Here is a 24,025-nt window from a genome sequence, read left to right on the forward strand (position 1 = left end):
CGGCACATGGCAGCGCTCGGGTGGGGAGGGGTCCGCTCCGCAGTTATTGTTGGAAAGTGAGGGGCGGACAACTAGCTCGAAGGCGGTGCGGGGACCCGGCCAGGGTTTGCCTTTGCGCTCTGAGGAATGGAGGGAGACTCCGGGCGAGCGAAACCATTTTGCAGATTCTTGGAGAGATGAGTTTTGGGCTTTGTTACGGAGCCGGGATTGTTACGTGGGCAGCGCCGTTCGCACAGCCATTCCGGATCGTGTATTTTAAGCCCGAAACGCGTGCGCTTAACGAGCAGCACGTTGTGGGTGTAGAAAAAGGGTGTGCGGCTCCTTGGGAAGTGGGGTTTCGGGGTCGTTTTCAGCGGGGAGGGGGCGACCGGACAATGTCCACTCTGGTGTGGGCTCGACAGTGGAGAGAGCGGGGGCGCGCTGAACCCCGCGCGGGGTGGTCCGCGCTTGTGTGGGCGACGGAGATTCCCGAGGGCCGCTCTGCTGCTAGTGGGGTATTGGGTGCCCATCGGACAGTTTCTGCCGCTTGGTGAGCTCGGCGCGTTTCTTGGCCATTTTCCAGCGCGACTCCTTCGAAGATCGTGATTGAAGCAGCCGTGATAGCCGGCGCTGCTGTAGCTCAGGTTGCTGTGCTTGACAACTCGCCGGCAACTCGGAGAGCCGGCGGCGGTGCTGCCAAACCCGGCCCCGGCGCGGCGGCCGAGCGGGACCCACGCCTGCTGCCCCTCAGCCCGGCCGCTCCTTACTGGTTTTCTGTGTAAAGAAAGGCAGATCTGCAGGGACAGGTATCGAGAGAATAGCCACTTGAATAAATGCGGATGGCGGCAGTTACGCATTTGTAGGAATGCAATTTGTGGAATACCGCTAAGCGGTTTACTACCTCCCCCTGCCCCGCGACTTCATCTCCGGGAGGGACGAATAGGGAATTGTCGTGGCCACATTTCCTGGGTTAATGCATCTGCGTGTGTGCAGATAAGTCAGTCAAAGAGCATGCACCCCTCGCATTGGGACTTTTTTTAAATGTCTATTTGAATTTGTTGGAAAATTTACATACAGTTTTTGGCGTCTCGATATCCTGTTCTTTGCCTATTTTATAAGTTCAGTGACAGTTTGCCCATGTTCGAAATTCGCTGACAGTCAAGACATAGAGCAGTTCCAACTTCTCCAAGTTCCCTCATGCTGTCCCTTGCAGCAAAACAAGCCTCCCCCACACCCCTACTCCTCAACTGTCAGCCACTGAGCTGTTTTCCATTCCTGCGTTTTGCTTTTTCCAGAATGTCACATGTGTTCTTTGAGATTCATTTAGTTCACTACCATGATGTATTTGAGATTCATCTGTATTCTGTTGTTTGTCCCTGAGGGGCAATGACACAAGGGTTGAAAAGTGTCCTAGGATATGAGCTAAGAGATTCAAATGCTATTTTTAAGCCATGAGAAAAATCACAAAATCCCAGCTCATTACATAGTGTATTAACAGTAAAGTTAAGGGACAGTATTTCTTTTGCAGTTTATAACCGTTTCTGCGGCTACATATGGTTTTTGGTATTTTTGTGTGTGTTCTTTTGGTAACATAATGAGATTATATTGTGGCTATCATCTTTTTTGATTTAATGCTTTTAGATTACTTTAAGATCTTGAAGATCTTATGTACATGTGAGTATGGACAGTGTAAGTGCACACATTTCCCTTGTTCTTTTTAATGGCTATATAATGTTCCACCAGGACAGAGGTAGCATCATTTGGTTAATCAGCTTCCTGTTAATTGACATTGTTATTTCAGGTTTGTCACTACTGTTACCAATGCTTATGTCTATATCTTGTGCACATACTCAAATTTGTCATTCTGAAAGTGAATTTTTTTGAAAAGAATACCTAACATTTCTTTAGTACTTATGCATTGTTCTCAACCAGGTTTGCTGGACTAGTAAAGGTCCAGAAAGTGAACATTTACAACTCTGTGTTGTGGCAACAGATCAGCAGAGACAAATGATATCTTTAGCTTCTGATGAAACTTTCTTTGGAGAAACAGGCATTGGGCTGCAGTTGGCTAACTCCTGAGTACTTTACCTACTTCTTACCCTCAGTCTTCAAAGGCAGATGCAATTGATGATTCCCACTTTACAGATGAGGAAAGTAACAGAGAGATGAAGTGCAAATCCAAGTTTACATGCATGTAAGAGGCAGAACCAGAATTGTTTGACTCCATCTGATCCATACACTTCAAGCTAAAAACAAGAAAACTGCCAAAAATACCTTTCATCTAGCCTTAGTGCCTGGGTCCTGACCCTCCATACCTGCTGCCTCATTCCTGGGATTCTTTGAGGACACGGAGCTGGCTCAGCTACTGCACCTGCCTCCTGGCTCCTCAGGTGGCTAGTGCTCTCCTCTATTCTTCTCCCCATGTGACTTTCAGTGCCTTGATATTTTGATCTGTGTTTCACCAGCACCAGTTTCTGTAGGGATTAGCTTAGCCAGTGAGCCAGCGGAAGGACAGACAGACGGATGGGTGAGATCCAGCTGGGCCCTGGCAAGTTCTCTGCATTCACAGTTGATGTCTGTTCCAAATGGTCCCTTGAGCCCAGGTGGACAGGTGTCTTGACTTACCTTAACCCCTTTCCTCCTTCTATACATGGGGAAAGTAGCTATTAGATTGTTACAAAGATCAAATGCAGTCACACAGGAAAAAGTAATGCAAGGGACACTTATACTAGTGATATGTTTTCTAAAGCTTTTGTTTTAGACAAACATTTTATTGTGTGAAAATTTTTTTTAAAAGGATTTATTTATTCATACAGAACTGGGATATAGGCCAGAGATGCGGAGGGTGAGAGGATTCACCAGGGACAGAGCGCGGAGCAGAACAGGCCGATTGACGAAGTACACTGCTGAGGGGAGCAGCGGGCGGGTCAGGAGAGGTCTGCAGCGCCATGTGGATCTCCTTCGGGGCAGGTGGGGATCGAACTCATGCGGAAGTGGCTTAAGCTTCTTAGTACTGTGCTTTAACCCGCTGTGCCACCCAGGAGGGACCTATTGTGTGAAATTTTAAGGAGCTAACATGTCCCAGCTACTCTCACTGTTTTCTGCCAAAATTTATCCGGCTCTTGTGGCCACAGGTGTAGCATTGATTAATGATATTAGCATAATTTGTAACATTTATTTTAGCCAGTGCAACTTGGCCAGAAAAAGAAGTAAAACGCTTACAGATTGGAAGGGGAAAATAAAACTGTTTTCCCTATTTTCTCCTGGGTCACACATAGAAAACCCAAGGAATCTATGAAAATACTATTAGAACTAATAAATGAGATTGGCAAGATTGCAAAGTACAATCTCCACTCCTACTCCACTCCAATGCTCCAACTAGCCACTAATTTATCATCCCAGACTTGGCTTCTTCTGCATGTTTAATATAAGTGAAAGTATACCATCTGTTTGGAACTCACTGGCATTGTAGCCAAGTGTCAGGATTTCTTGCTTTTTTGTTGTATTATATTCCATTCTATGAGGATATTATATTTTATCAGGTAATGAGTGATGGGTGGTTTCTTTTTGCCTCTTAGGAATAATGCTGTTATGAAGACTTGTGTCTAAGTTTTTAATGTGGATGTGTTTTAATTTTCTCTTGGGGAGAAATGTAGAAGTTTTACTGCTGTGTCACAAAAAGAAATTACATTTGATTTTTAAAGGAATTTCAACAGGGTTCTTTTATATAGAAAAAAGATGAACTGATTCATCTTTTCTAAAAATTTCTATAATAGGGAAAATAAACTAGAATAGCTAAAAATATGTTTAAAACCAAAAATCAATGGAGGACTCACCCTATCTGATTTTTTACCCCCATGGTGATAAAATATAAATAATGTAACATTTACTGTTTTAACCATTTTAAAGAGTACACTTTAATACTATTAAATGCATTTTTACACTGCTGTGCACTCACCACCACTGTTCACCTTCATTTCTTATTCATCATCCCAAACTGGAAAATCTGTTCCCAGTAAGCATTATCTTCCTATTCGCTCATTCCCCAGCTACACCCACCATTCTACTTTCTATTGCTACAGATTTGACAGCTCTAAATACCTCATGCAGGTGGAATCATGCAATATTTGCCCTTTTGTGTCTGACTTCTTCACTTTGTATAGTCTTTAAGAATCATCCATGAAGCATGGATCAGAATTTCATTTCTTTTTGTGCTGAGTAATGTCCACTATCTGCTTTACCCACATCACGGTTGCTTTATCCATCCATCTACTGATGGGCATTTGGGCTGTTTCTGCTTTTGGCTGTCGTGAGCAATTCTGCTGTGGGATTGCACTGGGAGATGGACTCCTTTGAGGTTTGGTTTTCAAGTCTATTGGGTATATACTCAGAAGTGGAATTACTGGCTCAGACCTTTATGTTTCTGTGTTGTTTATTTTTTGAGGAATTGCCATATAGTATTCCCACCACAATTCCCACCAGCAGTGTCCAGGGTTTCATTATACCCACATCTTCACCAACTCTTTTTTCCTGCATTTTTGAAAATAGGCATTCTAATGAGTGTGAAGAGTCTCTTTTGATTTGTATTTCCCTATCCATGAGTGATGTTGGCATCCTTGCATGTATTTATTTGTTTACCTTTTGGAGAAATATCTGTACAAGTCCTTTGTTCATTTCTCAGCCATGTTCGTGTTGTTGAGTTGTAGGCTTGTGTGTGTGTTGGTGTGTGTATATCAATCCCTTATCAGATATATAACTTACAGGTATTTTCTACTAGTCTGTAGATTCTTTTACACTTTTGATAGGGTCCTTGGAGGCATAAAGGTTTACTTTTGCTGTCCTGCTTTTTTTTCCTTCTGTTGCCAGAGCATTTGGTATCATACCCAAGAAAGTCAGTGCCAGACCCGGTATCCTGAACAGTTCCCATATGTTTTCAACCTCTATGACTTTTATAGCTTTAACACTTGTGTTTAAGTTTTTGGTTCATTTGAGATAACGTTTGTATGTAGCGTAAAGTAATGGTCTGGTTTCATTCTTTGAAGGCTATCCAGCTTTGCTAACATTTATAGGAAAAAAACTGTCCTTCCGCCCATGCGGTATCTTGACATCCTGGTCACAACATTTGACGTGCAAGTGTTTATTTCAGGATCCTCTCTTATATCTCATGGGTCAAAAAAAGTATTTTCACAATAATCACTGTTACGATCATTGTGACTTTATAGTAAGTTTTGAAGTCAGCAAGTATGAGACATCCAACTTTGTTCTTTTTCTGGGTCCTTGAGATTGTGTATTAACTTTAGGTTGCATTTTTTTTTCTTGTCTTTATAGAAAATGCAGTTGAAGTTTTGTGTTTTTTTTTTTTTAAGATTTATTTGTTGATGCATACAAGAACTGAGATCTTGTATGTTTTTGCATTTAAGGATTTATGTGTAGAGGGTGAGAGGATTCACCAGACTGCGTGGGGAGCAGAACAGGCAGATTGACTGAAATACACTGCTGACAGGAGCAGTGGGTGAGACAGGAGAGGTCTGCTGCACCATGTGGCTGGGGATGGAACTCAGGTTGCATAGGTGCTGAGACTTACTCTGTGCCACCAGGGATGTCCACTGTTGGGATTTTGAAAGTGGATTTGAATTATATTGTAATCTTAACAATATTAAGTCTTTTAGTCCATAACTATGGATAGCTTTTCACTTGTGTATTTAAATCTTTCAGCAATGTTTTATAATTTTTGGTGTGCAAATCATTTTTCTTCTTTATTAAATTTATTCTTTTTTTTGGAATATGCCATTGTTATGTGGCATTTTTACTTTGACTATCCCTTTTGGGTTGTTCATTGCTGATGTTTAGAAATGCAGCTGGCTTTCATGTGTTGCTTTAGTATTCTGTAGGTTTGTGGAATTTGTTTGTGGAATTTGCTTTAAGCATTTTTTGGTAGAATCATTAGGATTTCGTACATATAGGATGATACCATTGGCAGCTTCATATATTGTGAAACTACTGTTAGGTGTATTTGTTTATAATTGTTGTATTTTGCTGATAAATTGACTTACCATGTTTCTAGGGACACTTTTTCATCTTCAAGTCTATTTTTCCAAGTAGTATAGCCATTTCTCATTTCTCTCTGCATGATACATTCCCCCCCACCAGACTTTTAGTTTTACCCTATTTATATCTTTGACGTGTTACATTTAAACATAAGGTAGGATTTACACCTGCCATTTTGTTATTTGTCCTCTCTACACCTTATACCTCATGCCCTGTGGCTATAGCTTTGACGCTGAACCCCAGCAGCTTTGTAGGACCCAGTGGAGAACCCACAGTCGCGTCTCACACGCAGTTCAGGGTCTGATTTCTGGGATCTAATGGGAGGACAGCAGAGCGTTCCAGGGATAAGATTTGCATCTATATGTATATAGATTTGCATCTGTATCAGAGACCTCTCAGAACACCGTCTGAAGAAACTCTGGAGTTTTGCCTCTGTGTTGGTCTGAGCTGGGTGTGAATTTGTGTGGTTCAGGAGGAGCCCCGAGCCTTGCCTACCTGAGCGCTTTCCCATCTAGCTGAGTCAGGCTGTCTCACCTCCAGGCTTGACTGCCAGGACAGAAATAGCGGCCCTTGAACTGTGGCTTCATGTTTGTTCGTTGTGAATAAGACAGGCGATGCTAACAGTTGTCTTTGAACCCAACATCTCTGTGACCTGTATTTACAGCTTAGGGACTCACTAGCCAAACTCTGGAGGCCTGTTTTCATCTCCTTGCACACTGGTTGGGAATTCTTTGCCCAGAGATAATAAGGCCATTCCTTATGCCTGTCTTGACCTGGCCAGGGCAGCGAAATGGGATTGATTCATCCTTGAATGTCTTCCCAGAAGGCACACTTGGCTCTGAAGGACCACGGTCTTTCTTCAGACATGGTGATAAGAACTTGCTTCCTATTTAAGCCCCTATCTAGAGCTTGATGTACCTTTAAAATAATGGCTTTAAATGTCACTGTTCATTTTAAATAATGTTCATTTTAAGTCATAGTTTCCCCATTTTCCACAAATTCTGCATAGAGGGACCAGTTTCTATAAAACCAAATACTTTACGGACCCTTCATGGTGGTGCAATGGATTAGAGCACAGCACTCTGAAGCTAGCTGCAGCCATTTCTATGCCAGTTCGATCCCAGCCCGGGAAGTGACCCATATGGTGCAGCAGACCTCTCCTGACCTGCCCGCTGCTCCCCTCAGCAGTGTACTTCCTCTATCTGCCTGTTCTGCTCCCCACTCTGCCTCTGGTGAATCCTCTCACCCCCTGCATCTCTGGCCTGTACCCCAGTTTTGCATGCATAAACAAATCTTTAAAAATAAATAAATAAAACCAGTGCTTTGACCACACCCCACCATGCACCAGTGGGTGAGCCTTTACCAGCGGATGCCTTTACCAGCTCACCGCAGTCTGGGCAGCTGGCATGGGGCTCAGTGCCTGCCCTGCACTGGGGTGCGGCCCTGGGCATTGTTTGTATTCTAGTCACACATTTTGGGCTGCCCCATAGGTTGTGTGGGTTTGGTTGTCATTCTGGAAAGGGCTTTGAGAAGTCTCTGAAACTCTCAGTTCCCTGCTTTTACTGCAAGGTTTGCTGGGAGGGGAAATGTCATCAGGCCACTGGGGTGTGCATCTCATCCCCCCATGCCCTCTGATTGGGGTGGGGAGCCCTGTGTGTGACACCGTTGCCGTAAGGACAGGGGAGTGACTACATAATCTAGTCAGCCCCAAACGTGAAAACTTCCACACACATACAGATGTTCTCAAAATAGGCTTACATCCCGATGACCCATCTTAAGTGGAAAGTATTATAACTCGAAAATGCATTTAATGTACCCGACCACCCCAACATCATGTTTGGCCTGCTCAGAACACTTACATGGCCTTAGCCTACAGCAGGTAAAATCATCGGCTACAAAGCCTATTTTATTATAAAGTGTTGACTGTCCTGTAGCTTATTGAAGACTGTACTGCAAGTGAATAGCAGAATGTTCTATTCAGAATTCTAGGCGCAAGCCTGGAGGCCTGTGTCTGCATCACGATGGGCTCAAAAGCTGTACGTCAAACTACGATAGCTGGGGTGCCCTCTGAATCAGATTGTTCCTTGCGGGGAGCTCAAACAGTGCAGAGGCACAGAAAACAGTATCACAGTGAGGAGGATCCTCTGTGGGGTATCTGTTCACCTGTGACCTATCCCCACAGTGGTGAAGCAAATTCATTGCATTCACGGAGGCCTGAATGCAAATCTCCAGGAGACAGGAGTTTTGTTTTTTGTTTTTTTGTGTTTTTTTTAGATTTATTTATTTATGCATACAAAAACTGGGGCACAGGCCAGAGATGCAGGGGGTGAGATGATTCACCAGAGACGCAGTGGAGAACAACAGGCAGATTAACTGAAATAAACTGCTGAGGGGAGCAGTGGGCGAGACAGGAGAGGTCTGCTGCACCATGTGGGTCAGCTCCATGGCTGGGGATGGAGCTTGTGCTGCAGTGGCTGGGAGGTCCAGGAGTTCTTTTTAAAAAGCATGATCTGGTATCTGAGTTTGCTGTTTTTTTTCTGGGTCAGAGTAGAAATGAATTTGCATTTTTGAGACTGTTCATTGTTTTCCATAGCTGGTTTCTTTCAGTTCCTGAAAACTTGGGAAGTGTAAGAGGATTAGATAACTGAAGCTAAATTTGGAGTCGATAGTACAAAAATGGTAGGAATTTGTTAATAAGTCTAATGTTAACAAAAGGTGTAACTTAACCTAAATGACTCACTTTTTATGAACAAAGAATCACCACTTTGAAACAAATATTCATTATTTTGACATTTCTTGAGGGGAGATTAGACTACTATACTCCAGTACTAAACTCTGGGATTTGTAAAAACCCACAAAATCAAAAAACCTACTAGGCTCCATCCAGGGCTTACATTTAAGGGAGAAGATCAAGCAAGGAATGGAAAGGTTTCACTTTCTACTTCCTTTCGGCCTCCCAGAGCCTGGAAGTTGCTGAGAGCAGAATAGGTGGTTAACAGACGTTTAATTCAATGAACAAATAAAAGAAAATGGAGCTGATTTTTTTTCTCTTTAACACAGGCCAGCACCCTGCAAACATCCAAAGCATCCTGATGTAGTAATTATAGTAGTACAGCTGAGAGCACTCAGGCTGACTTGCCTGGAAGCTTCTCTGAGAACCCTGCCCTGGGTGTGAGGTTCCTGGGCAGCCTCCGGGGATCCTGTCCGGCCAGAGCTCCCTTCTGGGAGTGTAGCCTCTGGGAGGCCTCTTCCAGGCAGACACAGGGATTGCCAAGCAGGTACTCTGGGTGGGAAGGTGCATTCCATCTGAAGCAGGTGCAAGTGTGTGACCTGATAGCAGTGAGGAGCCACCAAAATGTACCTCCACTCAAGGAGTTAAGGCACACCTTTCCCCAATGGGGGGGTGTGTTTTCCATTTTTTAGGTTTTATTCTTTAAAAAATATATTTATTTATTTGTTTGTTTGTTTGCTTGTTTGTGCAGAACTGGGGCACAGACCAGAGGTGCAGGGGCTGTGAGACTATTCACCAGAGACAGAGTGGGGAGCAGAACGGGCAGATTGACGAAGTCCACTGCTGAGGGGAGCAGCAGGCGGGTCAGGAGAGGTCTGCCACGCCATGTGGTCACCTCTGGGGCAGGGATTGAACTCATGCTGAAGTGGCTTTAGCTTCTTAGTGCTGTGCCTTAACCCACTGCACCACCAGGGAGAGCTCCATTTTTAGGTTTTGAGAGTAATTTCCTACTCATAAAATGTTACAAAAATAACATTAAATTATACAAATAAATAATAAATAATAAAAATGGAACCCAAACAGGCATAACTTTTTCCCATCTGTTTGACCCCCTGGACTTCTAAACACCTCGTGTATGTTTCTTAAATAGGGATTTTTCTTTTACTCAAGAGACAGTTGCTAACTTTTTAGAAAATTGATGGGCTCCTGTTTTCGAGAATATACTGTACTATATTAATATGTAGGAATTACACAGACGCCGTAGACAGCCTGACAGTGCAGACATGGCTCAGCTCTCTCACAGAGGAGACACGGAGGCAGGTGGTTGCAGGCAGCGTGATGAGCCTTTTGCAAAGATTAAAACATGCCTTTAAGAATGTGCACGGAGGAGATGCAGCTTATATAAAGGAAAGCTGGGGCTCCGTGCCCAAATTGTGGACAGGGAAGTGAGGTTCGCTGTGGGTCTGGGGCTGGGCCCTGCTTTTGTCATGGCAGTGGCTCACCTGTCTGTTCTGCATTGCAAACACCACCAGGTTGACAGCAGCTCAGGATCTAGGGACTACTGTGCCTCTGGGGTTAGAGGGAAAAATTCTGTCATCTGTCAGCTTACTAAACTTTGTATGGGTCTCAGGCTTACTTTTAAGTTTATTAAGTGACTTCTAAGCTTTGGCATTAGCTTCGTGCCTCACAACTCCTTCCCAGACCCCAGCCGTCTGATTTCTGGGTGGCTTCGTGGGTGAGGCGCTGCTCCTTCCCAGGGCTGGGGCTGGCCTAGGGCATTGCAAAGGGAATAAAGCCTGCAAGGTTGATACGGTGAAACTTCTAAACTGAGGCTTCACAGACAGAAAGTGAGTGACAGGTCGCCTGGCCTGGGCCTGTGTTGCAGCAACTCACAGCGTGGGCATCTTTGTGTTGGGGGGCCGCCCTCATCCACGGGGCTTTCCAAGGACAAACGAATGGGAAACAAGCCAAGCTGGAGAGGCACAAAAGGAAAATAAAATCCCGGTCTGACTTTTGTATAGAAATGTGATCAGCCTCAGCAACAGTAGCGGGGTGCACGTGAAAAGAAAGTCTCGAGGTGTCCTGAAGTGTAAAACTGAAAGTGATGCTTGGATGTTCCCCTGAGGTGCGTCATGCTCCCGCTCGTATTTTGTGTTTGTGTTTAAATTGAGGTGTAATTAGCCTATAACATTAGAGTAGTTTCAGGTGTAATGAAAACTTTTTTTTTTATAAACTCCTTCCACAAGTAGTTTTTTTTTTTTAGACTTATTCATTTATTTGTACAGAACTGGGGTACAGGCCAGAGATGCGCAGGGTGAGAGGATTCACCAGGGACAGAGTGGGGAGCAGAACAGGCAGATCGACGAAGTGCACTGCTGAGGGGAGCAGCGGGTGGGTCAGGAGAGGTCTGCTGAGCCATGTGGATCTCCTCTGGGGCAGGCGGGGATCAAACTCATGCGGAAGTCGCTTAAGCTTCTTAGTAAAGTGCTTTAACCCGCTGCGCCACCAGGGAGGGCTGAAAGAGCTTTTTTTATTGGTAGATTATGTGAAATGATCACCATAGAAAGTGTAATGAACAGTGATCATCTCACATTTTTTCATGTGATGAGAAGTTTTCAGATTTTCTCTTAGGAACTTTCAAATACACAGTGATGTTAACTACCGTCTCTGTGCTGGACAGCCCCCGACCTCTGTATTTAATAGTTGGACGTGTGGACCTTTTGACCATCTTGACCCATTTCCTCCACCACCCTCTCTCCCCCCACCCCTGGCAGCCACCAGCCTGTCCTTTGTATCTGTGAGCTTGGTTTTCTGTTGGCTTGTTTATATTCCACTTACCACTCTGGGCTGATACCATGCTGTCTGTCTGACTTATTTCTTTCATTTATTTCACTCAACATAATGCCCTTGTGTTTCATCCATATTGTCACATACAGTGGGGTTTCCTTTTAAAAATTTTTTTAATTAATTAATTTTTTAAGAATTTATTATGTATGCAAGAACTGGGGTATAGACCAGGAGGGCAGGAGTAGGGGGTGAGAGGCTCACCAGAGACAGTGGGGAGCAGAAAAGGGAGATCTACTGAAATATACTGCTGAGAGGAGCAGCAGACAGGACAGGAAAAAGGTCTGCTGTGCCACGTGGGTCAGCTCCCTGGCCACAGATCCAGCTCGTGCTACAGTGGCTGCGGACAGCTTCACAGTGCTGTGCTTTAACCCCCTGTGCCACCAGGAAAGCCTCCTCCTTTATATATATATATATATATATATATATACACACACACACATATATATACATATATACATATATATGTATGTGTGTATATATGTCTATATATATGTATATATACACATATATATGTATATATAATAGTTTATTTCACATCTTTTTGTGCATTTTTACATCTCAGTTGCAATCCCCTTGGGCTTCCCACCTTCTTTTTTTTTAAATGGCTGAATAATAACCATTGTACAATATACACCAGTAATATTCACTCATCCCATGAATGGACCCTTGGGTAGATTTCATTTCTTGGCCATTGGGGATAATGCTGCTGGGGTTATTGTCTGCACCATTAAAGGTGGTTGTATAATTTAGGAATTCCCTCTTGGGGTGCACTGCTGGAAAAGTTTTTCCAAAAACTCACACTGACCTTTTTTTGCCCAGAGATAGCAACTTAGATTTTCTTGGGGAGGGAAAAATTTGTGAACTTGAGTGGTTAGCACAAAGGGAGGGTTTAGAAGAACTGCTGGCCTGAGCCCTCAGTGAGCATTTGTGTCTGTGCCGAGAGAATGGGTCCCTAGCAGTTGCCTCTTGGTGATGGAGTCTGGTGGAAGGGGTCCTGTTGACGCCTGTGTGGCCGAGCTGGGGAGGCCTGGGAGGGCAGGCTGAGCTGGGGAGGCCTGGGAGGGCAGGCTGAGCCTGGCTCCTGGGCTCCTCTCCCATGTGTTCTGGGTGGTGCCTGGCCGTCTGCAGTGCTGGGGCAGATAGACGGGAGCTCTGTGAACTGCTGTCTGCTTTTATCCCATCGCTGATCAGATCCGGGACTGCCTAACTGGCAGGACAGGCTTCCTGCAGGTCTGGAGGGGACTGGAGACCAGTCAGGTTTCTGGCCTTCCTCCTGAGTTCCCGCCCTTCACACACCCAGGAGGTTGGAGTCTCCAGCCTGCGAGGAGGACTTCTGGGGACAGCGACTTCCTGGGGTGTCCTTGGACCCAGGGCTCCTATACACAAGGACAACAGCCGGCTGAAGCAGACACTTTCGGCCCACGTGGCTTGAGCAGTGATGAGTAGAAATTGTGGGTGATGGGGGGGGCACTTCCAGGTGATGTGAAATCTCCAGTGGGGTCAGTGTCCTGCAGCTCCCTGTGCCTGGGAGAAGGGAAGGGGCAGCCCAGCGCGCACGGGGTGGGTGCTGGGTCCCTGTGGGGCCTGTTCCTCAGCCAGGGCAGCTCCTGCCTGTCGGAGCACATCACACGACCGGGTGAGCAGGTGGAGGCAGGTTCCTTCCCGCTCAAGTTCAAGCAGCAGAATGATGAGCAGCCACCCTTATCACCCTGCTGTGGAGTGCTGTAGGCGGTACCAGACCGATAGGACGCTCAGGCTCCTGTGTGGTCTTCCCAGGCCCCAGGGCCCCACCACTAAGTTGGGGCAGCTTGGGCAGCTGAGGAGGAGGCATGTCAGCTGTGCTGTGGGGAGGTCCTAGTGGCTGGCACAGGTACAGCTGTGTCAGGTGGCCAGGTTGGAAGACGCCTGTGGAAAACCCCTGAGTGTTTCCTGGGAGCCTAAGCTGTCACTGGCCCACTGTGGTGGGGAGCCCTGCAGTCCACTGGGGAGATGGGAGCTCCCTTCCTCCACTCCGTGAGCAGCCCCCTGGCCTGGCCTGTCTTACCAGGAGGACTGTGCCGAGCCGGCTTGGCCTTTGTGTCTCTACGCACGTTCACACTCACCGGGCTCTTTGTGAAACACGAAGGACATGGCCACAGTCACAGGAAGTGGTCAGTCTAGTGACTTGTGCTGAATGCTGGGTCCTAGCCTCTGGGGCAACAGCCACCCACCACTGAGAATCCTGCCCAAGCAGAAGGGGTCATGAACCAGGTGTCCATCGTGTGCGGTAGTCAGTTGAGGGAGCTGCGTGGAGTCCTTGAATGAGTTGAGGCTTGAGTGACGCCTTCCCTCTTCTGCATTGATTGATTTTAACGTCAGTAATCTTGCCACCCACATCTCACGGGCATCCCAGTGCATGCAAAGGTGGGGCTGCTCTCCTTTACAGCGCAGCACCCCAGGGCTCCAGGGAACGTGGTCGAAAACCACAGCTGTGGCCGAAGGAGTCAAGCAGGTGTCAGCAGGAAGAGCAGCAGGATCGCAAGAGGATCAGTGCCTTGCTTGGCACAGCTGAAAGGGAGGAAAAGGAAAGTGGCCGCTGAGGGTGTAGTCTGGGGGAAGGAGGCTCTGGTTGGTGAGGGGCTGGTGGGGGAAGTGGGCTGTGCTATGGGGCTGTGGTAGGATGCTTGGAGGGAGTGTAAGAAGGCAGACAGGCCGAACAGTCTGGGAAGATCATCCCCCGGGCAGCCTGATTGTGGCCACCGTCCCCAAGGGAGGGCTGCCCAGAGGGTCAAGATTTCCACACAGAACCCACCTGAAGCTTCAACACTTTATTGTCTTGATTGGCTCACTTCTCTGAGGATGTAGCAGTTCCTGAGGCCTCCAGTTCCCTGTTGCCCTCCGCCCGTCCCCTTGTTCTGGGGAACAAGCTGGAGTCAAGCTGGATAGCAGTGCAGAAAAGCACATCGTTTTCAGCCTGGGCGAGCAGTTCCATGCAGTGTGCTTCTCTTCCTTAGATGATTTATTTTACATGGGAGCAGATTGCATGAAAAAATTTGACGTTCTTAACTTTTCTGGGAAGTACCATTATTTGCATGTAGAAGAGGAAGAAAATCGGTGCAGAAACATCTCTTCCTTTCCGCAGTTGGGTTACTCTGTGGAGTTGGGCAGGCCAGATATTTTCAAGTTGTAAAGTAAAAAACTGCAACTTGGGAGGTACCGGGAAGACGTCCATCAGAGCCCCCACCCAGACACCGGCATAGGTGGCTCGGGTGCATGGGGTGTTTTCTGGGGGGGCCCCAGCAGGCGCCTGATGGGCATCTGAGGCGTGAGTTCTGCATTTTCTGCTGTGGTTTCACCACGTTTTGCAACCTTGGTGTTGAGCTACCCTGGCAGTTTCTGTTTTCAACAAAGATGACTCCTTTTAGCCCAGGCACAGCCCCACTCCCGCTCCTGAGGGGGACACGCCCTCACTTGACTTGAGGCTGACACTGGACCGCCCTCTGCCAAGTGGCCCTGGGGGGATCGAGCTGTGCTGTGCCCCACCCTGCAGTGGTGCTGGAGCCACCTCCACCCTCTGTGGTCCCTGCTGTTTTGGGCCGGGCCAGCACACCCCTGAGTCTCCGCACTCGTACCTGGCCTCAGCGTCTGGCTCCTGCCAAGGACGCCGCTGCCTGCACTCCAGCTTGCTTCTGGTTCCCACCCCTGGACAGCTGATCTTTGTTAGTAGGCACATTCCTAGCATATTCGTTTTAATTTCATTTCAACTGCCATAGATATTAATTTAGTTCATTAAAAACACTGGCTTGATAAGATTCTGTGAAACTGTTGCGTTTCTAAAGGAATCACCTTCTTGCTGCCCAGAAACAGAGAAGACAACTCATGACCTTTTGAATATTTGTATTCCCTGTTCTTAGTTTCAGAGGTTGGTGACTGTTAGGTTTTACAGACCTGTTGGATTTAAATGTCTGATTCATTCAGGAGTTAAATGTAGTGGCTGATTTTGGGCACAGAAGTAGCCAGAAGCAGTTTGCTTATTGCTCATGTTTTCAGCATTTTCTCTCAGTGTTTTTAACCCAAGCTTCCAAGTGATTATCCTCCTCAAACCCATGCCCATTTATCTCTGGGTTCCACCTTTATCATATTTTCCCCCTTGTTCTTTGTCCTCATTTCTTTTTTCTTTTCTTTTCAAAAAAGATTTATTTATTCATTCATTCATTCATTCATTCATTCATTCATTCATTTATGCATACAAGAACTGGGGTATGGGCCAGATGGGTGTGGGGGTGGGGGTGGGGGGAGTGTGGTGAGAGGATTCATCAGAGACAGAGTAGGGAACAGAACAGGCAAAGTTACTGCTGAAGGGAGCTGCAGGTGGATTGGGAGTGGTTTCTGTGCCATGTGGGTCCCTTCCTGGCTGGGGATCAAACTTGTGCTGCGGTGGCTGCATAGAGCTTCATAGTGCTGAACTTTAAACTGTTGTGTCACCAGTGAGGGCCCCTGTCTTCATTCTTTTACATTGGTAGACAAATATCCTCCCAAGCACAGGCAGATTACTCAACCAGGAAGTATTTTCAGATGTTGTTTCCAGAACACCCACCCTGCAGAACACTTTCCTATCTGGACAGTGATAGAAAAGAAAAACATCTCTGTGATAGAACTTTCTTCTCCAACCTGGCAAAACTCCAGGGCCACCGTGTGGCCTATGACCTGCTCCGAGGCTTTGCAGCTGAGGTCCCTGCTCAGAGGAGGGGCAGCCGGGTGACCCCACCTGTTGTGCACTTGAGGGCCAGGCCTCGTGGGTGTGGCCTGGCCCTGTGGTCGCCCTGAGGTGCCGGCAGGAGGTGCGCCAGATCAGGGCACCCCAGGAGCAGACCCCCATGCTATGCTTTTGACCAGGTAGCTGCCTGTGGGCTCTGGCCCCTGCTGGCCAGCCCAGACTCCTGTCCTCTCCGCCCGCTGCGAGGCGAGACGGGTCGCTCAGTGCCCCTGTCTGATGTTCACCTTTGTTTTGTCTTGTCTGTGCAGCAATTTTCTGATTGTGTCTTCCCAGAGGTACTGGCTGGCTGGAGGCAGACATATCCCCTGAGTGCACACTCACACACTCTGTGTGCACACACCCTGAGCACACACTCGCACACATGCACACACTCACATACCCACACGCACAACAACACCCTGAACACACACACATGTGCACACTCACAAACCCGCACACACTCATTCACACACAGGCATGCACGCTTCCACCCACAGTTACGCACATCTCACACTTGACTCTTTTCCTTTTCATCTCCTGGCACAGTCACACTACCAGGCTGGAAGCCAGTCTCGCTGCTTTCATTTCTGTTTGTTCTTTGCACCCTAAATGTTCTTTCTTTTTTAAGACTTGGGTTATTAGGGACTCGTCTGTTGCTGCCTTTGACTGAACTGCCGGCTTCCCTTTCTTGCCACCCACCTACCCTCATGCTGCCCAGAAACAGAAAACAGTCAAATCACTTTTTTTCAAGAAGCGCTGTTATTCACTGTTCTTTGTTCCACAGCGCATGGTGAGTATTAGGCTTTACAGAATGTTCCTTACCTTTCCCTGCCACGGCCCTGGCAGTATGGAGTCCCTATTCCCCACGGGTTCCCCACACCTGCCCTGTGAATGCCTGTCATTTCTTGGCCTGACTCTGGCCTGGACCTTGAATGCACAAAGGCCTGGAGCTGGGTCAGGCTGGCTCTGTCCCCTGCTCTGTAGCCAAGGGGCAGCTGGGGGCCTCGGCGCCTCATTCAGTTCACCCACCAGAATGTGAAGGGAGGACCCCACCCTGGGGGGGCCATGAGGACAGCTTGTTGGGACAATGTCGGGATGGATCTGAGTGGGGGCTGGACAGCAGCCCATACGGCGAAAGGAGGGTGAGCTGCTGTGGGACCTCTAGTCTGGCACTGGGAACCCCCTCCTCTTGCCCACCTGCTGTTCCCTGACCTTCTCTTGACATTCCCTGGTTCCACCTGTCATCTTGACCCCACCTGCTGTCCCCTCACCTGCTTGACATCCCTCTCACTTGCAGTTCTCTGAGCCCCCCACTGCCTCCCGGCCCCTCTTGGGGTCCTCTCACCCCCCGCTGGGCCCCTGATCCCACCTGCAGTCCCAGATGCCCACCCATGGGGCTCAGGCACAGTGCTCAGACCACAGCTAGGTCGCTCACAGACTCCAGGGCTGGCAAGGAAAGGCTGCTCTGGGAGCACTCTGCTGCCCATGCGCCTCGGCAGTGTCCTCTGTGCTGCTGGCCTGGTCCAGAGCAGGGCTCATGTGGCCCAGAGGGTGCTGGTCCTGTCAGGGCTCCAGCGCGTCTGGAGAGCCTCATGGAGACCTGCAGCAGAACCTGAAGACCGTACCCTGTGCCCAGCAGAGCCTGGGTTCTGGGTCCAACATGTGTGCCTGCTCCAGCTGCGGCCCGCACCTAGGACCTGACGCGTGGGTGGAGGAAGAAGGGCCTGTTCCGGTTGCTCCTAGGACTGAGCGCGCCTTTGTCACAGCATCACTGCCTTCTCCTTTGGCCCTCCAGGGAGGCTGGTGCCGCCCGCCAGCCAGGACCCCAAAGTGCAGCCTGTGATGTGGCTGGGGAAGGACAGGCAGGGAAGGTGCTGTAGTGTGGGGTGACCTGCTGGCCCCGCCCATGCTGCGGAGGGCCAGGCTCGCCCACTGACAGTGAGGACGCTGAGCAGATGTGAGCACAGCTGTCCCTGACCAACCATCAGCCCAGAAATTCGGGAGTCCACAAGAAAGCCAGGGCATATTAATTTGACATCAGAGGACAGCAATTTCAGGTATAAAGATGCAGCGTAGAAACCTACAATATACCCCAACGAGAAGGAAGGACAACTTCAGGGGGTTTTATGGAAAGATAAAAGGAAGCGGAGGTAAGTGGTTAAAAAAAAAAAGGGCGGTTGGTGTAAACAGCTCTAAACTGTTTTGGCTGTACAAAATTGGTTATTGATTCTCTCTAAGGAGGAAAAGGGCCCTGACTTGGCCCTCAGTACAAGGCCATTGTCTTCAGTGCTCCTGGTCTGGGTGGCTTCTCACCATGCTTGTCTGCGTGGTGTCTTCAGACGGCACTTGCCCAGGTCAGAGGTCCCTGGCCCAGTTTGGGGAGTGGGTGATGCATTCTCTAGCGTCTCCCTGGCTCCCAGCTCTCAGCCTCTCCCGGTTGGAATCCCATGATTCACTAAAACAGTGTCAGCGAGAACAGCCAAGTGCGATCAGTAGTCCTTTGACATTATTTTAAAATTCCATAACTTTGCAAATTAAGTCGATGACTTGTTAAATAACAGTCTCCTAACCTATTTGAATTCCTTCTTATAATAAGCTTGACAAGTTGTAGGACTTGGGAACAAACTTGAGGCTAGAAACTGCTGCTGATACACAACCAGTCGAGGGGGGGGAAAGTCGCGTTTTTGTGGCCCAAGGATGTAGACAGAGGCGAGCTTGTTGTTTGCAGGCGGTCCATGCTGCAGGGAGACGGCTCACAACAGGAAGTGCTGAGGCTAGCATCTGTGACAGGGGCTGGAGACAGTCCAGCGGCCTTTGTTTTGCCCCTGGCCGTCTGCTTTGTGCATTGAGCATCTTGTTGCATGATCAGAAAAACACCAGCAAGTGGCTATTTTTACCATGCAGTCAGCAAGGGTGTAGGAACCCAGCCCTGGCAGAGCAGTTCTGTTCAACGAGTTCTTGGCTCCGTGTTCATTTGCTCAGGCTGTCGGAACAAATACTACAGACGGGGCAGCTTCAACAACACAAATGTGCGGTTTCAGTTCTGGAGGCTGTAAGTGTGAGATCAGGTGTTGGCAGGGTTGGGACTGTGCGTGTGGTGCATGATGAGTGGGAGGGGCGGTGTGCCCAGGTGTGTGTGCACATGGTGAGAAGCTGGGGTTCAGTGCATGGGTATGCATGGTGAGCGGCCTGCAACCATGTGTGTACACGTGTGTGAGTGCATGAGCATGGTGACTGAAGTGGAATCATACACATTTATCCTTCCCTGATGTCTTCAGAGCTTGTCCATGTTGTAGCCGTGTTCAAATTTCCTTCCTTTTAGGCTGGATAATGTTCCTTGTGTACACAGACCACATAAGTACTGCTGTTTCTATACAAATAATGTCTTTAAGCACTGACTTGAAATAAGCTGAACATTTGATGGTTCCCTAGGCTCAGTATGGCCCTCCTCCCATCTCTCCCCACTGGGTGGGCTGAGCAGCCTGTTTTAGACACAGGAAAGGCACTGTGGACCGCAGAGGGTCCGTGGGTGCTGGGCAGGTGTTGCGATGAGCCCTGTGGCCCGTGTGGCTAGGAGGGAAGTGTTGAGATGTGCAGAATAGTCCTGGGAGGTCCCCGGAGGTGCGGTTGGCAGTGGTGGGACTCTCTTCCTCTCTGTTCCCTGTAGCTTACCTATCTGTAAGTGGTAGGGGACTATTGGCATCACCACTGCACTGTGGATTTACCTCCCCTTGGGTTCTGTGAGTGCTGTGCCACGTAGGCCGAAGCTCTTTTGTCATCAATGACCAGGGAACCCCTGGTCACTCCCTGGCTCTGAAGTCCACTCTGTCCAGTGATTCCATAATCACTTCCGCTTCTCCTGACAAGTGCTTGCCTTGTCACTTTCAGCCTACCCATGTCATTAGACTTTAAGTGAGTTTCTGTAGATGGCATATAGTTGAGTTAAGAGTTTTTTCAATCTGGGCCTCCCTGGTGGCACAGGGATTAAGTCTAAGCTGTCCACAAGTTCAGTCCCCGGCTAGAGAGGTGACCACATGGCGTGGCAGACCTCTCTTGTCTCACCCGCTGCTCCCCTCAGCGGTGTACTTCATTGATATGCCTGTTCTGCTCCCCACTCTGTCTCTGGTGAATTCTCTCAACACCGCCCCCCTGCACCTCTGGCCTGTACCCCAGTTCTTGTATGCATAAATAAATCTTTAAAAAAAAAGACTTTTTTTCCAATCTATTCTGATAATCATTGTCTTTAATTGGTGTGTTTAGACTACTTATGATTGATGCAATTATTGGTATGTTTACATTTTGGTCTGTTATTTGATCCCCCTTCCCTTTTTTTGGCTTATAACCCATTCATTTCTCAGTCTCACAGAAGGATAGAAATCCAAGCTCAGAGTGTCAGGCCCACAGCACGGTCGGGTTCTGGTGGAGACCTATGATATTGTGACTTACAATAAGGAATATATGTCTTCCCATATGTCCAGCTCAGAAGGCCAAAAGCCCTTGGAATTTATATGATGCGAAGGTTGCAAATGTCTTGATATTCATAGCAAACCCTTTAGCTGCTCCTTAACTTATGTCAATGAGGTGGCTTTTGGAAAGCCCCTGAGAATGGGGGCTGGCTTCAGGGGAAGCACCATGTGATTGGAAGGTGAACTTGCGTTCTCACCCCCACACTTTCCCCTCTGAGAAGGACTGGAGGTTGAGCTCATGGCTGGTGCCCAGTGATTTCATCAACCACACTGTAAGGAAGTTTCCATAGAAACTTCAAAGGTTGGGTTTGATGCGCTTTCTGATGAATGGCGGTGAACATGGGCACTCTGTCCACTTTCCTGTAGCTAGCCCTGTGCTCTCTTCCATCTGGCTTTTCATGAGTTACAGCCTTTCATAATAAACTGGTGCTTCTCTGAGTTCTGTGAGAACAGATTAGTCAAACCCAAGGTAGGGGACTTTGGGACCTCTGCTCTGCATAGTCTGAAGCTGGGTATCTCTGGGTGTGTCTCTGAAAGGATGGGAGGTGGGGAAAGGAGGCCTGAGCCCTTCACCTGAGGCGCTGACTGTTACTCTGGGGTGACAGTGTCCGAGTTGAGATGAATTGTCAGACACTCAGCTGGAGTCAGACAATTGCTGGTGCGGAAAAACCCACACATAGATATGGTCACTGAGTCAGAGAGAACCCTTTGCTGGGTCTCAGACACCAACTTCTGGTCCGCCCTAGTTTCCATTGTTCTGTTTCCTTTTCATTTCCTCTTTTAGGTTATTTGCGCACTTTTAGGTTATTTGAGCATGTTTTAGTATTGCATCCTAAGTGCTTTTATTTATTTATTCATTCATTTAAATAATATAAGTTTATTTTTACATCATTTTGTACATTTTTTTTTTTCATCTCAGTTGTAATCCCTGTGGGTCCTAAATGATTTTTTAAAAGATTATTCTAAATGATTTAAAAAAAAGATTTATTTATGTATGCATACAGTACTGGGGTACAGACCAGAGGTGCAGGGGCGGTGAGAGGATTCACCAGAGACAGAGTGGGGAGCAGAACCAGCAGGTGGATGAATTCATTGCTGAGGGGAGCAGCAGGTGAGACAAGAGAGGTCTGCTGCATCATGTACGTCGGCTTCCTGGCCAGGGATGGAACTCATGCTGAAGGGCTGTACCTGGCTTCATAGTGCGGCGCTTTAACCTGTTGCACCACACAGAAGGGCCCTTAAATGATCTTTTTTAATGACTTACATTGCTTTAGATAGTACCTCCCCCATGGTCACACGAGGAGTTACAAAGTAGATGCTTACAAAGACTTATTATACTATTAGTACTTTAGGTAGGATACAGAAATTTCACTACCATATAAGCCCTTTTGCCTACTTACAGTGTAGTCATCACATACTACATCTACATGTAAGGAAAAACCCCATCAGGCAGTGTTTCAATTTTTGTTTTCAGCTACCACAAGTCTTTTAAAGAACTCTAGATGGATATTCTGTTCAATCACTGTTGATTTTTTTTTTTTGAATCATTTTCTTGGGTCTTTATGTCCTAGTCTCCATCTGGCTTCATTTCCCTTCCATCGAAAGAACTTGCTCTAACAAGTCTGTAAATTACCGTAATTGACGCTCCTCTGGGAATGTCCTTATTTCATCTTTTCTTTTCTGAAGGATCTTTCCACTCCATGTTAGGATGCTGGGTAGACACTTCTTTTCTTTCAGGCACAGAAAGTGTAGTTCCACTTCCTTGGGTCTCCCTGGCTTCTGAGCAGAGATCCTCAGGCATTCAAATCATCATTGTCTAATGACATCGTTCTCTGGCTGCTTTCGACATTTTCTCCTTCTCTTTAGTTTTCAGTCCCTAGACTATGATGTCTGGGTGTGGACTTTATCCTGCTTGGGATCTACTGAGTGTCTCAAATATTTTTTTTTTAAATAATATAATAGCTTGTTTTTACATCATTTTGTGCCTTTCTCCATCTCTCGAATCTTTTGATGAAAGTTTTTTTGTCAAATGTGGGATGGCTTCACTCAGTGTCTTCAGTTACTCTTCCGAGACAGTACACTTGCCCTCCAGTCGCTCTGCTGACATGGTCCCACTCTCTCGTTCCAGAGCTCTTGAGGAGTTGCCTTGTTTTCAGTCTCTTAATTCTGTCATCCACATTAGGTCACTCCTGCTCTCCTGTTCACTGAATCATTCCTCTGCTCTTGAGCTCATATAGAAAGTTTTTTTTTTTTTTTTTTAAGATTTATTTATGCATGCAGAACTGGGGTACAGGCCAGAGTTGCAGAGGCGGTGAGAGGATTCATCAGAGACAGAGTCGGGAGCAGAACAGGCAGATCGATGAAGTACACTGCTGAGGGGAGCAGTGGGCGAGGCAGGAGAGGTCTGCTGTGCCCTGCGGGTCACCTCCAGGGCCAGGGATTGAACTCACACTGAAGCAGCTGTGGCCAGCTTGCAGCGATGCGTTTTAACCTGCTGCACCACCAGGGAGGGCCCACGTAGAGAGTTTTAAAAGCCCCAGTATGGCACTTTTTCATTCTAAAATTTCGTTTTGGGTCTCTGTGTAAAGATTTATTTTACTTGTCAACTTTGCTTTTTCAGTTTGTGAGTGTTATCGTTGTTTTTTAGAGCCCCTCATCGTACTGGCCTGAAAGTCTGGCACAGCCATGTGTTAGCTCAGCTTTGGTACCTATTGCTCATCTTTCCCCATATGCGTTAAGACTTTCAGGTTCTTGTGTGCTGAATTAGTTTGGATTGCATTTGGACATTTTGGGTATTATGCGAGGAGATGCTAGGGCTTGTTTTAAGTCCAGGGATGTTTCCATTTCAGCAGGGAAATCAACTCGGTCAAGATTTGGGCTGTAATTCTGACCTACCGCCTGTGAGTTGTGATTCATAGTCGGTCTGTTTCTGGAGTCTCTTAGTAACCTGACTGGACCTGACTGTTGTCTCGGGTTGGGGTGTACAGGGTTAGATCCATGCATGTGCAGCTTGGGGTGGGTCTCGAGTGCATGAGCAACTTTGTGGGCTGCTCTCTTGAGCTTCTTCCTCTCTGCACTGCCCCTGGGGCTTTCCGGTGCCCTCAGTTCTCTTTTTGGTTCTCCACCCAGCATACCAGAACTGGGTCTGTCTTCTCCTGGCCCTTCCACATCTTGTGCTTGTCGGGGGCCAGTGCTGGGGGCATCAGCTGGATGTTCTTC

The 24,025-nt window shown here is 47.5% G+C and overlaps 1 protein-coding gene across 1 annotated transcript in view; it reads left to right on the forward strand.

The window, feature by feature from the left end:
- The window catches only part of CYFIP1 (cytoplasmic FMR1 interacting protein 1), a 72,458-nt gene that overhangs the window by 476 nt on the left and 47,957 nt on the right, over positions 1–24,025 (forward strand). The window lies entirely within an intron of this gene.

This window comes from Condylura cristata, unplaced genomic scaffold (genome assembly GCF_000260355.1).
Source record: "Condylura cristata isolate star-nosed mole 26May11 unplaced genomic scaffold, ConCri1.0 scaffold00035, whole genome shotgun sequence".
Classification (NCBI taxonomy): Eukaryota; Metazoa; Chordata; class Mammalia; order Eulipotyphla; family Talpidae; genus Condylura; species Condylura cristata.